Here is a 12935-nt window from a genome sequence, read left to right as displayed (position 1 = left end):
TATAAATATAATGAAAAAATAAAAAGTGCAGAAAATAGAAAAAGGAAAAAGATATTTAAGAAAGTGACTCCCTCCTTCCTTTAGTCTTTAGTCCCATTCATTACACAATTCTGTAATCAGATGGTGATTACCAAATTTCCCTTATCTTTTATTTTGCAAAGTTGTCCAGTCATTGTGTCCAATTAGTAGCAATAAAATTCCTTTCCACAGAGATATGTTAATCGTTTACTCATTTTTAAAATACTTTTTAAAGCAAATTGAAATTTTATGTAGTCCATTTTAAACTTTCTTATTTTAATTCTTGGCTAATTTTTTACCTTTAATTATTTTTAAATCCTTTAAATTATTCCTTTGCTCTTTTCTTTAATCTGAGGATAAAAGAGCATTTGCTGGATGGCTAGATAGCTCTGCTGCATCAAAGATCTCTCTTTAACTTTGAAGTAATTGTCTTCCAAATGGGAGCTTTTGCAAATCTAATGTCTTTTTACAGACTATGGTACCTCCACAGACAATGCTACTCCAAAAGTCTATTTCTCAGGCCCACAAGGCTGAAAGTTCTGTATGCTTCTCAGACTAGTGAGAAGCGTGCAGAACTTTCCATCCTGTGGGTCTGAGGAGTAGATTTTTGGAGCAGCAGAGAGCCATCTCCTGGCCTTTCCTCTTTCTCCTGGAAAGAGGCTGCTCCCATTCTTAAACTAGACTCATTAGTATGAATATTGGTTATCAGCATATCCTGAAGTATTTTAGGATTTCTTGCCTTTTGCTGGATAAATGCCAACTGACAGAGATAAGAAATACATCTAATTTGATTTTATTATATTTAACTTGATATTCAAATGACATATTTTTTCATTGCCTGCTCAGTTTATGCTAAATATTACATTGAATTAGGTTTCCATGAGTCACCTTGCAGAGAAACCATTCACCATCCTGCAGGGGAGTTTGTCGATCTTAGTTTTCCCCATCCTAAACACTTTCTGACATACAGGCAAAGCAACTCTAGAATAATACTAATTTTAATTTTACAAGTATTAAATTGGGTGAATTGCAAATATAAAAAGCTGGAAATCTTATGCATGCTTACTTAGAAGTTATTTTCTCTGAACTCTGGAGATTGCCTCAAAATAACCTTGTAGAGTATTAATTTGTAAGTTATCTTCAAGGCATAATTGGATGAACTAGTGAAAAATGGACAAGAAAAACAACACAAGTAGACCTTGACTTAACGACCAGTCACTCAGCAACTATTTGAGTTATGATGGTCCTCCCCAGAGCGATTTACAATCTGGATTTGTAGATCCTGCCACCCAATCCCTGTAGTCATGCAATCACATTTTGGGATCTTAACGACCAGCCTGCATTTACAGTCATTTGCAGTTTTCTGTGGTCATGTGACCACAATTTACAACCAATTTTGTCAGAAATTAACAGCGCTCCATGATGTCATGCTAGCCCAGTGGTCGGCAAGCCGCGGCTCGCGAGCCACATGTGGCTCTTTACACATTTTAATGCGGCTCTTCTGTGTGCCGGGCGCCCGCTCTCCTCCCTCCTCTCAGGCACTTCAAAACAAGCGCCCCTTTCCCTTTTTTCTTTTCGACCCACAATGATTAGGGAGGATCCTGAAGTTGGGCGGGGACGAGAAGCGAGGAGGCAGAAAAAGAAACGGAGGCTAAGGAGCTTCCCCCCCGCCTCCTTTTTGCTGGGAGGGGGCGGGGGGAAGCTCCTTAGCCTCCATTTCTTTTTCTGCCTCCTCGCTTCTCGTCCCCACCCGACTTCAGGATCCTCCCTAATCATTGTGGGTCAAAAAGAAAAAAGGGAAAGGGGCGCTTAAAGGTTCAAACAGTAGAACAAACGCTTCAGAGGCAACAGTTTTCACGAGGAATTAGAACAGAGAGCCTTGGAGTTTCGCTGCCCACCCAGTCAGACCTCGCTTTCCTCGCATGATTGGCTAATTTGCTACTGCCCGGCTCCCCGGTTAGATTTTTGCTGGGGGGGGGGGAAGCTCCTTGGCCTCCGTCTCTTTTTCTCCCTCCTCGCTTCTTGGGGCTCCACCAATAGGGGAGCAAGGCCCTGCACCAGGCTTTGGCTAACACAGGGGTCTGCAAAGTTGGCTGTTTTAAGACTGGTGGACTTCAATTCTCAGAATTCTGGGAGTTGAAGTCCACCAGTCTTAAGAGCCAATTTTGCAGATCCCTGGGCTAATATGATTGATGCCCTTGGTGGACTTCAATTCTCAGAATTCTGGGAGTTGAAGTCCACAAGTCTTCAAGCTGTCAGGTTTGAAGACCCCTGGGGTTTTTTTTTCTAAAGGGTTAGGGGTGCAAGGGTCTTGCAACTTGACAGCTTTAAGACTTGCACACTTCAATGCCAGAGTTCCTGAGCCAATATGACTGGAGGAGGAATTCTGGGAGTTGAAGTCCACAAGTCTTAAAGCTGTCAGGTTTGAAGACCCCTTGGGGTTTTTTTCCTAAAGGGTTAGGGATGCAAGGATCTTGTAACTTGACAACTTTAAGACTTGCGTGCTTCAAATGCCAGAGTTTATTGAAACTAAAAACAGTGTACCATCCTATGTATTTTCGGTTTTAAAAATGTGGCTCTCAAAATAAATTTCAATCGTGGTTTTGGCGAGATTTGGCTCAGTTGAAAAAAAAGGTTGCCCACCACTGTGCTAGCCATATCTGTGGAAATGTCTTTGAACAGTAACTGGCTCAATGGCCTTGAGACAGAGATGAGCACTGCCTTCTGCAGTTGGCAATGATTAGTGGAGTAAAATCCATCGGGACTCCTTTTTTTTGCCAGAAATTAATATTTTCTTCCAATTTCTGGAAAAAAGCATCCAGTGGGGACAATAGATTTCCTTAAAAATTGAAGTATAAACTTGAAACCTTCATATTTGCTTAAGAGTCTCCTCAAAAAAGTTGTAAAATCAGGTGCCATGTGACCCATTTAATGATGGCATGACTTATGATCATAATTATGAGATCAATTATGGTCATAGGTTGAGCACTACGGGAGTTAATTATATTAACTAGTTATCAAGCTACATCCTGAACATAAATAATGATATAAAAGTAAAGATTTATTGATGGTGTTATTGTTTTATAAATTGAATTAGATTCTGCCTGGATCTTTAAAGCAATTTCTCTTTCAATGTTTATTCAGAAAGAGCTGCTAAATATTTAGGATATAAACCAGGTGGGCAGATAATCAAAATGGCCAACATCTTAGAACTACCCTAGAGTAAATGCGCCAAACATTTTGGACCTTTATTTTTCATTTTCTTTGGAGTTTGAGGACAGGGGGTGAGGGTTAAGGGGTCAAATAACTGCTTTCAGGTTTGCATAGGCTTAAAGCACTTTATTGAGTGATTGATCAGTTGTCTACATTTCGACAGCATTGCAAACCAGAAATTTGCAATAGTTTACATTTTACTCATGTTTCCATTTTAAAATCCCTCAGAATACAGATCCTGCCCTTGATATATCATGGAAAATGTGATGTAGCCCTTGAGCTGACAGAAGTGATATGCTTCTGCTATAAACATTCGATAAATATTCTGTATTTGTTTATTTATTCATACATTCATTGAATTTATATCTTACTGGAGGCAGGATGTATAACACTTCCTCATCTAATTTTCCCCCACAACAACTCTAGAAATTAGATTGGACAGGATGATGCTGACTGACCTTAAGTCACCCAGTAAGTTTTCATGCCTGAAATTAGACTTGGAAGTAACTCTCCTAGTTTTAGACCACCATTTTGAATATTGTTTGCCAACATTGTAAGATGGGTGGCTGGGGAATTCTGGGGATTGAAATCCGCAAGTCTTAAAGTTGCCAAGTTTGGAGACTCCTAATATAGAATATAAGAATGGAGATAATAAGTAATCAGAAAAATGTAGAATAAAAAAGGTTAGTCTGAAATAAATGTGTAATTAACTGGATGCTGAATTTTTCATAGACAATACATCTAGAAGGCTCTATGTATATTTTGTTACTGTTAAAAAAAAGTAGCACATATTTTATATCCCTTAAAACAATTAAGCATACATTTCTTTACTAATAAATTATGCAAATTGCTCTTATTATTACAAATGCCTGGTCTACATTTTATACTGATTTTTAAACATTTAGAAAGCAAAAAAGCAGAGTCAAGGAACAAGAGGAAAAATTAAAGCACTAAATAAGTAGATAAGAGATTTACAAGCATTATAAAATTAAATAAATTAAGAACATATTGTCAGAATAATGCTAATTTTATCCTACATACTTGAATGATTTACTTCATTTGAAGACTCCAAATAATTATTAACATCAAATTAATATATGAGTATCAAGAAGACTAGTCAGCACAATATGAAAACAAATTAAAATGAAAAAAGTATATTCTTACCTAGTCAATAAGAAATTTATTCTTATTTAACAAACATCCATGACTTAAATGTTAAAGGTTTACATTTTTTAAAAAATCTGAATTTTAGATGTTTTAGAAGCCCATTGGAAGAATTATAGTCCATAACTAGTTTGCACATATATTAAATTTTATATCAGATTTCTTTTTCAACTGTGACATTCATAGATAAAAAGTTTTCAAATACTTTAGCAGTTAAATAAAATTAGCTAGAATTCATCTGTTTTATTTCAACTTCATTCTAGTGTTCCTGTATAATAGTGTCCCCTTAAAAGGTTGATTATGTTTCAAAAATATATAAAACTTAAGAAACATTTTTAAAAAAAAAAATCTAATATTTATTTCAGTCTATATACTCACTAACTTCCTATTAAAGAAAGGTACTTGTTTTTCAGAGGATTTTCCGTTGCAAGTATAGGGAACATACAATACTGCAGTTATCACTTAATGACCACAATTAAACCTGGAATCCTTCGTGCTCTGTGAGCGTGGTTTTTTGCTTGTAGATATTTCATTACCCAACTAGGTAACATCATGACATTACCCATTTCATTGGGTAATGAAAAGCCTGCAAATATACAGCCAAGCTCAGAGGGCATGAAAGGCTTGTTTTAAAAGCATTATTAAAAACATTACTTAAAACAGTGAAGTTTATCCTAGCACAACATAGCTTCAGATAAACTTAATATCCCTAATCGGTAGGAAAGTTCATATGAGAAAGGAGGCAAACTGAACTCAGAAAGTCCAGTCCATTCATACATGCATCCGGAAAAAGAAGTACAGTTTCCAGTGAGCTTGATAGACAAGGTAGGGTAGCAAATCTAGGACACTGATTTTGAAATAAATGATGAAATTTGTACAATGTACTTCAGAGCTCAGGATGTAAGTTATTTGTGCAGAGATAAAGTGTGAGGGATGCTTTGTCTATTATAGAGTACACTCAGTTGAAGTGTTTGTCATGCAGCAAAAAAAAAAATAGGCTGCATTTATGAAATTAATATTTGAAATTAGGTGTTGCCCTTTATTCTACGTATCTTACTTATCTGGAATGCTAAGATCACTTTAGAATGTAATGGTTTAACAAGATATCTGTGAGAACTAGCTCTGGCTAATCAGAAACAAATAGTTTGGGACAATGCTAGTCTGTTGCAAAAACAAGGAAGAGATGGGTACTATTTCTCCCATCCAGAAGTGTCCACTGGGGCTTATATTTTAGACTTAACAATTGCCAGAATTCTTTCCAAATAGTTTCCTTAGTCTTAACTATAAGCATTTTTATTGGACAGTTGTGTCTTTTAATCATTCCCATGGAGGTTTCCTTAATCTGTCAATAAACATATTTTAAAAAGAGATGCATATTTGAATCATTGACCATGATGTTTCTAATTCTAGGCTTACCCATGAGAAGCTGACAGGGTTAGACAAACTAATTGATTTTATTTGTTTGGTTGGGTTTTTTTATACCCTATCTTTATTATTTTAACAAATAAGTCGGAACAGCAAACATCCAACACATCTTCCTCCTCCTATTTTCCCTACAGTAACAACAATCCTATGTGGTGGGTTGGGCTAAGAGAGACTGACTGGCCCAAAGTCACCCAACTGGCTTTCATAATTTTGGTAGGACTACAACTCCCAGTCTGAGAAGAATACTGTAGTTATATCTTGAATTATAATTCTACGCTAGAAATAGAATTTGGAATAGATGAATAATTACATATGGGTGGTCTATTAGCCAGTTAGCACCTGAATATTTTTAAATAAATGGGGTTATATTTAAAATGGCTCACCTAATTGTTAATCTGATTCCACTTTATAGTTGAACACCTAGAGTTATGCAATATTGTCTTTCATTTAAAAGCATAGTCTTACATTTTAAATATTACAAAACTTCCCTGACTAGTAGAAATGAAGGTTAAAAATGTGTCACACTTGAGGATGTTGGAGGGAATAATATTTGAGTAGACCAAGTCAGACACAGACCAAAATAAGTAAAGAAGGTAGCAAAAGAATAAAATATTCTCTGATATCCATAAGAGTGAGTGTTTTACTAATTCCTATATTAAAGACATTGTAAATGTTTATAAATGCCCTGAAATAACTTTTAACTTATTCAAACAATTTTTGTGCTCCTTCTCCCCACTAAGATAATATTCATTAACACATGCATTCTGTCTCTGAATGTGTTTGTGTATGTCTATATAAGTTTTTGTTATACTTCTTTGCTTTTGCAAAGCCATCACTCACATATTCATGCCAAATCTATGCCAAATCAGTGGTTTAAAAATATTATTGAAGTGACATTTGGATGGATAGAATGTTGGATTAAGCCAATATGCTTTTCTCCTTATGTTTAAACTGTGAAAACAGCTCTGACTTGCTAGAGTCAGCAGTTGTCTCTGAGTAAGTGTCAGCTGAATATGATTCAGTTCTTGTCCTCATAATTCCCCAGGATAGATTCAGATAAAGTTGATATAAGTTTATAAAGTTGATAAAGGATTTTTAAAAATTGTCTGCTTGGATTTATAAATACACTAGATCTGTCACTACTTCACAGTTCTTCACAAGAACCCTTTGTTGTAGGACAGCATCATGATCAAGGAACCTGACAACTTTGTTTAATCTTGTTTCCCTCAGAAAGCCCATGAGATTAATTTATTTATTTAGCGTAAAGCAAATACATGGACTTATAGTGGTTCAGATGTTAATGTCCAGGGTGGGTGAATTCAGAGTGTGATGGAACCAGCCATCGAAAGGCTGAAAGCACTTTCTTGATGGTCATTGAGTGCTCTTTCACTCTTGGGGCTTTATACAATAATACAATAATACAATAGCAGAGTTGGAAGGGACCTTGGAGGTCTTCTATTCCAACCCCCTGCCTAGGCAGGAAACCCTACACCGTTTCAGACAAATGGCTATCTAACATCTTCTTAAAGACTTCCAGTGTTGGGCATTCACAACTTCTGGAGGCAAGCTGTTCCACTGATTAATTGTTCTAACTGTCAGGAAGTTTCTCCTCAGTTCTAAGTTGCTTCTCTCCTTGATTAGTTTCCACCCATTGCTTCTTGTTCTACCCTCAGGTGCCTTGGAAAATAGTTTGACTCCTTCTTCTTTGTGGCAACCCCTGAGATATTGGAACACTGCTATCATGTCTCCCCTAGTCCTTCTTTCTATTAAGCTAGACATACCCAGTTCCTGCAACCGTTCTTCATATGTTTTAGTCTCCACTCCCCAATCATCTTTGTTGCTCTTCTCTGCACTCTTTCTAGAGTCTCCACATCTTTTCTACATCGTGGTGACCAAAACTGAATGCAGTATTCCAAGTGTGGCCTTACCAAAGCGTTATAAAGTGGTATTAACACTTCACGTGATCTTGATTCTATCCCTCTGTTGATGCAGCCTAGAATTGTGTTGGCTTTTTTGGCAGCTGCTGCACAGTGCTGGCTCATATTTAAATGGTTGTCCACTAGGACTCCAATGTCCCTTTCACAATTACTACTCTTGAGCAAGGTATCACCTATACTGTACCTATGCATTCCGTTTTTGTTGCCTAAATGTAGAACCTTAATCTTTTCACCATTGAATTTCATTTTGTTAGTTAGTGCCCAATGTTCAAGTTTGTCAAGATCCTTCTGTATCTTTAGCCTATCTTCTGGAGTGTTGGCTATTCCTGCCAGCTTGGTGTCATCTGCATCCCCATTTATTCCCTCATCCAAATCATTGATGAAGATGTTGAAGAGTACTGGGCCCAAAACAGAGCCTTGGGGTACTCCACTGCATACCTCCCTCCATGTAGATGCAGTTCCATTGAGGACTACACGTTGAGTGCGGTTGGTCAGCCAGTTACGAATCCATCTGGTGGTGATGCTGTCCAACCCACATTCTTCTACTTTATCTAGTAGTAGGTTATGGTCTACCTTATCAAATGCCTTACTGAAGTCCAAGTAAACTATATCGACGGCATTCCTCTGATCCACTAATTTTGTCACTTTGTCAAAGAATGCAATAAGATTAGTAGGCCCGTTTTGTTTACACGTTCCCATGTTTTTAGGGAGTTCTACAAAGGAGTTCTACAAAGACATTTGACTGCCAACTGCCAATTCTTCAATGTAGTCTTGCTGTTGATTGTTACTAGTCATTTGGTTCACACTACCATGCTAACCAGGGTGCACCACGAGGAGACGAACTATGATCACACCCCAGCTCATGAGAATTGGCCTGCAACACAATTTAAAGACAAAGCTTTGAAAATGAAAGAACCTACTCTACTATGATTGGTGTAGATGGCTCCCTTGAAAATAACAGGAGTCATTCCCTCCCTCCCTCCCTCCCGCTCAGGATAAGCAGAATTTTAGCTTTTAAGAGAAGAAACATAATGTCTCTGGAAAATCAGGTAGCTGGGAAACATTCTAAGAGGAAGATGGTTATCATTCCTAGCTTGCTACTTAGCTGATGCAATTAATAGATAGCCCTCAATTTACAATCATTTCTTCAGCAATGATCATAATCTGGGCACTTGGCATCCAGCTCACACTTTTGACCAGTTGCAATGATAATCTGTTTGCAACTTTCCCTTCCAGCTTCCCAGAAAGTCAATAGGGAAACTGGCAAGGAAGGTTGCAATTTGCCGACATAGCTCTCTTCCACCTGTGCAGTCCTTGTGTGCTCACACCCTGCCACTCAAGTTGCTGACATAGCTCTCTTACACTTGTGCACCCTCCCCGAGCCCCACTGCACTTTTCCTGTCACTCATGTATTTTCACACACACACCAAGGTGCATTCTCTCACTAGGCATCCCTTGCAGCATTGCACAGCTCCTTGACCGTCATTGTGCCTTCCTCATAGATCTCTCTAGTTTCACCACGCTTTTCTTCCACCTTTGTGCATCCTCCTCAACCCTCGTCATGCCTTTCTTGCACCCAACTCTTGTCATGTGTCTCATACTCTCATGCATCCTTCACACCTCGCACACACTCCTGTTCCTCCCTGCCCCTCCGTTGCATTGTCCTGTACCAGATCACACATTATCATCAACCACCTTGCCTTCCTTGTATTCTTGAGCATCCTCCATAATCTTTGATACACACACCCGGCATGCTTTTCTTGTACTCCCACACACCCTCCACAACCCCTGATATGCCCTTCCACTCTTCTTCACCCTCTCACATCTTCTTCCACCCAGCTGCAGCCACCTGCCTCCTTACTTGCAACTTCCTTCCAGCTTCCCCACTGACCTGGTTGTGGTAAGGCAGAAAAAAGTTGCCATGTTAACAAACATGAGATTTAATTAATAACAGCAACCAGGTCTGCAGGGATTGCTGTCACTAAACAATGCTGTCGCAGTTAATGATTGCATTATTTAGTGGTGGAAATTCTGCTCCTAATTACTGTTGTATTATCAAGAACTATCTGCATAGTATCATCGTAGTTCCCTGAAAAACTCTTTGTCCCCATCGGAAATATATGTATTATGTGATCATTTGTCTATCTGGGTTAATGTAACTGTGAAGGATCAGACTAGAGAATAACAAGCAAGAGTGATAGAAAGATAAAATCAAGAAAGCATTAGAAAGAAATAGATATGAACTGCTTTTAATAAGACTGAAGAAGGTACAGAATAGAATTACGGAGTGTGCCTCATTTTTCCTTTCTTGGAGATTTCATGAAACTGCCTTGAAATTTATGACCAACACTATACCAACACGATAAGACAGGTCCTATTTTTAGCTTACAGTAGATAAAGACAATTTATTAAAGGTTTTTTTTTATTTGCCAAATTAATTTTGTTATAGAGCCTCTTTACTTTCTCCTCCTGTTGTTAAAAGACTTGTGAAAGAACATTTCAATTCTGAAACATATTTTTAGATTAATTAGCTGCTCCTTAGCTAAGGGGTGTTTTTTTGAAAATCTAAAAATTCTAGACTTTAAACAATATTGCTCTCCACAACTGCTGTTATGTTCTACCTCAAAGCAGGTTAAACAACTTACCATTGAATTCAATAAAATTTCTTTCAAAGCATATGAAATTATCAACAAACTGTTGATAATTCTATTAACAAAATACTGTTTGCTTATGATCACCGGATACCAAAGTTTCTCACAGAGTTGTTATTACATTTACAAAGTCAAAGTAAAAATAAAAATTTTAATAGTTTAAATTTAAATTCTAAATTTTTTAAAATAAATTTGATATGCATATGCATCAAGCGGATGTATGATAACTTTCTTTCAGAATTCAGAATCATCTTTTTAACAATAATTAAAGATGACAAATACTAAGATTAAAAAACATATAAATTAAGAAAAATATACAAAAAGAATAGTGGAAAGAGAAAGAGAAGAGATATAAAAATGATATAGACTTCCTTTAGACAAATATAAATAATTTGAATAATTTACACTTTCTCTAATATTTCAGGTTTTTTCAAAAAAAATCTCTTCTTCCCATAACTTCTTTCTTATCAGTAATAATCAATAAACAACTACTAACAGCTGCCAAAGATATTAACATGCATATTTTAATCTTAATCAAAAACTTCCATTTTTTAAATCCAAACTTATTGCTTTCTTTAAGAAATAAGGCAAAATACATCTTTTCCCATTTATAAACAGATCTTTAAAGCCCCTTTATTCAGTCCTGGTCAAAAAAATATCTCATGAACAGCTAACAGAAACAACAGTGTGTGTGTGTGTAAACCTTGATCAAACAGATTCATTTTGTAAAACTTTGGCTTTCTTTTTAAAAAATTAATCTTTCATGCCATCAAATAATGTTTGTCTCCTTTCAGAGGTTCCTTGATTTTACACATTCCTTTTGTGAATCTGAAATAAGAAGGCATTCCAAGTCACTCTTCTGATTTATTATTTGTATGTCCCCTTTAATTTTTAAGACATCAGCTGGTTTGATTTGCAAATCTGTTTGGACATCTTTTTTCATATCACACTTGTACACTGGCATTACTCAAGACTATCTGCAGATCCACAACATTTTTTTTCTACAATCCAGCGTTTTTTTGTAACTCGGGATTGAAATGGCCACCCCCACCAAACACTTGACAGGGCAAACTCCACTTCTTACTAGCACCAATGGTGTTGCTTAACTTGGGTAATAAAACATCTGCAACAGTGGTGGGTTCCGGATCCTGTTGCAACCGGTACGGTGCAAGGGGCCCGGCATCCACCACATGAACGCGCACGCAGCACACGTATGTATCCTTACCTCCTGCGACGCTCCGTGATGCTCCAGCTGCTTGGCGGAGCATTACGCTATGTGCGTGTGTGCGGAAGTGCCGAAGAGCTCAAATACAGGTAAGGCGGGCAAGAGGGTGGGCCCTCTGGAACACCATACCGGAATGGTACTCAGTGCTCCCGGCAGGCATCGGTATGCCCGTACCGGGGCGTACCGTCTGCAACCCATCACTGATCTGCAAGAAAACAACCAAGCTCAGTGAGCATCAAAGACTAACCGCACACACACTCCAGCGTTTTTTTTTCTCCAAATCCACCTTTGAATCAGTTTCAGTCCCTATTTTATCTAACAATCTGTTGTTCTTCTAAATCCTCTAATATTGTATCAAACATTCTCATAAGTAATCTTTGTGTATATTGTTCCCAAACAGCCTTGATTTCTTTTGCAGTCAAATAGTATTGGTCCATTTTATTAATGGCTTTACCAATTACCTCCCTTTTAAAAGTAATCGTTTGTTCTCTCTGGTTTCCTCTAGTCAAACATCAAGTCCCGTCTTATCATCTGTTTATTTTCTAATCACCAAATTTTCCCATGGGAGAATTTCTTACAGTTAATTTCAAAATCTTCATATATATATACATACACACACACACACACACACACACACACACACAAACACACACTTTTAATAAATTTTAAACACCCCACAGGAAATATTCTTTCAAGTCTATCTAGCCTATTAACTTTCTAAAATCCACTTTCTTATCCAACTTTTGCTGTTTTTCACAACATAAAGCTTTTCTTTTTAATCCTTAAACTTACATTGGAACTCTAAAAGAACACATCTAGGGTAGAAGGTTTTTCCAGCAATGTAGTAAAGTTTGCCCTTCAAAAGCTTCTTAACTTCAAAGAAATCAATAATAAGTATGTCCCTAAGACAATTAAGAGAGGAAGTAGGCAAACCAACAGCTCTTTCAAAGGTGACAAGTTATGGCTTAGGCAGGATGACTATTCTCTGTGTTCCCAGAGCCTTGGTCTCTTCAGAAGGAGATTCTACAGCAAACCTGTAGGCCATCCTTATCCTCTTCTTGATCCCAAGAAAAAATTTAAGGGGCAAACTCTATTTCTACTTGTTTCTGCTTTTGAAGCCATTCTCATTCTGCTATTGCTCCCCCAGAAGTCCAGAATGAAAAAAAAAATCCTAAAGAAGAAACAGTACTTATAAAGATTTTTTAAAAATCTTTACACAGGTCCCAGTATACTTTCTGAAACCATCACCTGGAAAAATAAACCATTCAGGGGATCTTAGAGACATAGGCCTTAAAGAGTCGC

At 37.3% G+C, this 12935-nt stretch overlaps 1 protein-coding gene across 6 annotated transcripts in view; it reads left to right on the top strand.

The window, feature by feature from the left end:
* Nucleotides 1-12935, top strand: part of PTPRM (protein tyrosine phosphatase receptor type M) — a 471605-nt gene that overhangs the window by 378260 nt on the left and 80410 nt on the right. The gene's annotated exons all lie outside the window — the stretch shown is intronic.

This window comes from Natrix helvetica (assembly GCF_964273705.1).
Source record: "Natrix helvetica genome assembly, chromosome: 4".
In the NCBI taxonomy this organism is placed as follows: Eukaryota; Metazoa; Chordata; class Lepidosauria; order Squamata; family Natricidae; genus Natrix; species Natrix helvetica.
Note: the sequence above shows the minus strand (reverse complement) of the source record. Positions and strands in the feature narration are given on the sequence as shown.